Source organism: Cebus imitator, unplaced genomic scaffold (assembly GCF_001604975.1).
Source record: "Cebus imitator isolate Cc_AM_T3 unplaced genomic scaffold, Cebus_imitator-1.0 Scaffold283, whole genome shotgun sequence".
NCBI lineage: Eukaryota > Metazoa > Chordata > Mammalia > Primates > Cebidae > Cebus > Cebus imitator.
In genome coordinates this window covers 1960374-1964082 of record NW_016107598.1, presented here as the reverse complement: position 1 = coordinate 1964082, position 3709 = coordinate 1960374, and the positions used below count along the sequence as shown (strand labels likewise).

The 3709-nt window shown below is 40.7% G+C and overlaps 1 protein-coding gene across 1 annotated transcript in view; it reads left to right on the top strand.

Annotated features, from left to right (window-relative positions):
* MOB1B (MOB kinase activator 1B) overlaps nt 1-3709 on the top strand; it is a 78425-nt gene that overhangs the window by 41442 nt on the left and 33274 nt on the right. The window lies entirely within an intron of this gene.

Genomic DNA, 3709 nt, shown 5'->3' with positions numbered 1-3709 from the left:
CTCATTCTGTCACCCAGGCCGGAGTGCAGCGGTGCAATCTTGGCTCACTGCAACCTCTGCCTCCCGGGTTCAAGTGATTCTCCTGCCTCAGCCTCCTGAGTAGCTGGGATTACAGGCACCTGCCACCACACCTGGCTAACATTTTGTATTTTTAGTAGAGATGGGGTTTCACCACGTTGGCCAGGCTGGTCTCGAACTCCTGACCTCATGATCCACCAGCCTCAGCCTCCCAAAGTGCTGGGATTACAGGCGTGAGCCACCGCGCCCGGCCCTGGAAGTAGGTTTTTGTGTGGACATAGGTTTTCAAATCAATTGGATAAATACTTAAAAATGTGGTTGCTGGATTGTATGAAAAGATCTACTTTGTAACAGCCAAACTATGTTCTAAAGTGGCTGTGCCATTTTTGCATTCTTACCAGCAGTGGATGGGAGTTCATATTGCTTTGCATCCTCATCAGCATTTGGTATTGTCAGTTTTTTGGATTGTAACCATTCTAAAAGATGTGTACTAAGTGGTATCTTATTATTTTAATTTGTAGTTCCCTGATGATAAATGATGGTGAGCATCTTTTCATATGCTTATTTGCTATCTTATATCTTCTTTGATGGGCTTTGTTCATCTTTTTTGCCTATTTTCTTCATCGGGTTATCTTATTATTGATTTTTGTTTTTCTTTTTAGACTCAGGGTCTCACTCTGTCACTCAGGTTGGAGTGCAGTGGTGTAATCACAGCTTACCGCAGCCTTGAACTCCTGGGCTCAAGTGATTCTCCCACCTCAGCTTCTTGAGTTGCTAGGACTACAGAGATCACATCCCTGGCTCGTTGGCTAGGTTCCTCTCACCCTGCATCCAGAGATGGAGTCTTGCTATTTTACTCAGGCTCTTATTGTTGAATTTTAACAGCTCTTTGTATATTTTGGTTATGTCCTTTACTATGTGTGTGGTCTGCAAAGATTTTCTGCTAGTCAGTGGCTTGACTTTTGGCCTTCTTTACAGTGTCTTTCACAGAGCAGAATTTTATTTATTTATTTTTTTGAGACAGGATATTACTCTGTTGCCCAGGCTGGAGTGCAGTGGCACTGTCTTGGCTCACTGCAGCCTTGACCCCTCCAGCCTCCCACCTCAGCCTCTCAAGTAGCTGGGGCAACAGGTACATGCCACTACACCCAGATAACTTTTTGTAGAGATAGGGTTTTGACATATTGCCCAAGCTGGCCCTGGAACTTCTGAGATCGAGTGATCTGCCCACCTTGGACTCTCGAAGTCCTGGGATTACTGCCATGCACCACTGCACCCAGCCACAGAGAAGAATTTTAAATTTCAATAAAACTAATTTATCAATATTTTCTTTAAAGATGCTTTTGGTTTTATATCTAGAAACTCATCACCAAATTCAAGGTCATAGATTTTCTTTATGTTTTCTTCTAGAAGTTTTATAGTATTGTGTTGTAGTTTTAGGCCTACCATTCTGTTTATGTTAATTTTTGTGAAAGGTGTAAGATCTGTGTCTAGATTTATGTTTTTGCCTCCAGATGTCCCAGTGTTTCTCTATCACTTGTTGAAAAGATCATCCTTTCCTCATTGAATTGCCTTTCCCCTTTTGTCAGTATCAGCTGAATCTATTTGTGTGGTCCACTGTTCACTTTTATAACTTCAGTTATATTTTTCTTTGTGTCTTAAAACATCCTTTATTGAGACACAGTCACATACCTTACAAATCATCCATTTAGAATGCAGTGTTTACAGTTTTTTAGTAACCATCTCCACAGTCAATGATATTAAAAAGTCAACTTTTTAATCTTACCAGAATTCCTTAATTTTTCAGTACCCCTCACTGTGGGTAATATCTCTTGACACCGCTTGCTTAAGGAGAACTTCAGCTTCTCCATCCTTTCCTAATTGTTTCTTTTAATTGTTGCCTATTTTTTGAATATAATAGTGCCTCTGATTTTTCTAAAGATATTGATTATATTTAACGTGTTCTTCTTGCTTTTCTTTAGTATTAGATATATTGTTGAGTAGTTCTTTTGTGATGTTGGTTTTCTTGGAATATTTAGTGATTTGGGATTGTCTGTTCAACGTTTGAGTGTTTGAGGATATTGGTTTGCTTCTAGTTGAATAGTCTGATTATGGGAGCTTGCCTCTGGTGACCAGAAGGAGTAGGAACTGCTGCCAACTATAAAGAGGTATGCCAGTAGGTTCTCTTTTGTCTGCTAAGTTCCTCTGCCTACTGGGGAGGTGGTTAAAATCCCTCTGTCCACCATGCTCTGAGCTTTAGCTTAGGCTGTGCTTGCCTGCTTCTCAGGAAAAGGCCAGCCAAAAGGGTATTGGGATTCACTTGTGCAAAGACTCTGGGTTGGTTTCCCCTGTAGTCTCCTTGGAGATCCCCTCAGGGTCCTCTCCTGTAGTCTAGTTTCTGAGTTTGGAGCACAGTAGAATCACTCTTACCTTCATAGAGACCTCTGTTGGGTCTCTAAGCTAGGTTTTCTCTGACTTCTCAGTCACTGTGTCTCATCAACTTTTTAATCTTAACAGAATTCCTCAATTTCTGAACTGTGGATAGCATTCTTTCTTTTTTTCCAGCTGTGTTAAGGATTTCTTACTCTCCTAACTAACAATAGTAGCAATACCACTTGCCACTAATAATAGTGATTTAAAAGGGATTATAGGCAGAAATGTAAGTAGATATGTTTGTTCAGACTGCTGCCTGTCTTGAAGGAAGGCTACCTTTTCAATACTCATAGCTTGTAGCTTTAGCTTTTAGTCTTATTATTTCTAGAACATATTCTATTTTAACAGCTTCTAACATTTTTTGCAGATGCATATTTGCCTTTCTGAAAGCGTGGATGTGTTTGGCAACATTTGGGGGAAATTGGTGTAGGGTGGAATTTTAATTTTCCTTCCTGGAAGAGTATGTGCTAAGTATTCATATGAATTAGAGAAGGTATGAGGAGAGGAATTAGGTAGCTTGAAGATTGTTTTAGGATTTGTATGTTCCCAGCACTTTGGGAGGTGGAGGTGGGAGGATCACTTGAGCCCAGGAGTTTGAGTCCAGCCAGGGCAACAAAGTGAGACTTTGTCTCTACAAAAAAATACAACCACAAAAAATTTAGCTGGACATGGTGGCGTGCACCTGTGGTCCCAACTACTTGGGAGGCTGAGGTGGAAGGCTAAGGTAGAAAAATAATTTGAGCTCAGGAAGTCTAGGCTGCAGTGAGCTGTGATTGTGACAGAGTGAGACCCTGACTCCAAAAAAATATGTAAATAAAATTACAGAGGGGTGGAGAAAAGGGTAAGAAAAAAACAATGTTTTAAAAATAAGAAAAAAGTAAAAAAAAAAGTACCTATTAATAACTGTCTTGGTATAAATTAGCCTTGTGTTGTTTCATGAGTGACTTGATTAAAATGTGAAAAGGGGAGAAAATTGTTAGAAATAATTGGGTAGAAACTACAGGTAAAGCATTGAGTAAAATGTTGGGTTTTGGGTAAAAGAACGGGCTTTAGGCCAGGAGCTGTGGCTCATGCCTGTAATCCCAGCACTTTGGGAGGCCAAGGCGGGTGGATCCCCTTTGTCAGGAGTTTGAGATCAGCCTGACAAACATGGTGAAACCCCATCTGTACTAAAAATACAAAAATTAGCCGGGCATGGTGGCAGGTGCTTGTAGTCCCAGCTACTTAGGAGGCTGAGGCAGGAGAATAGCTTGAACCC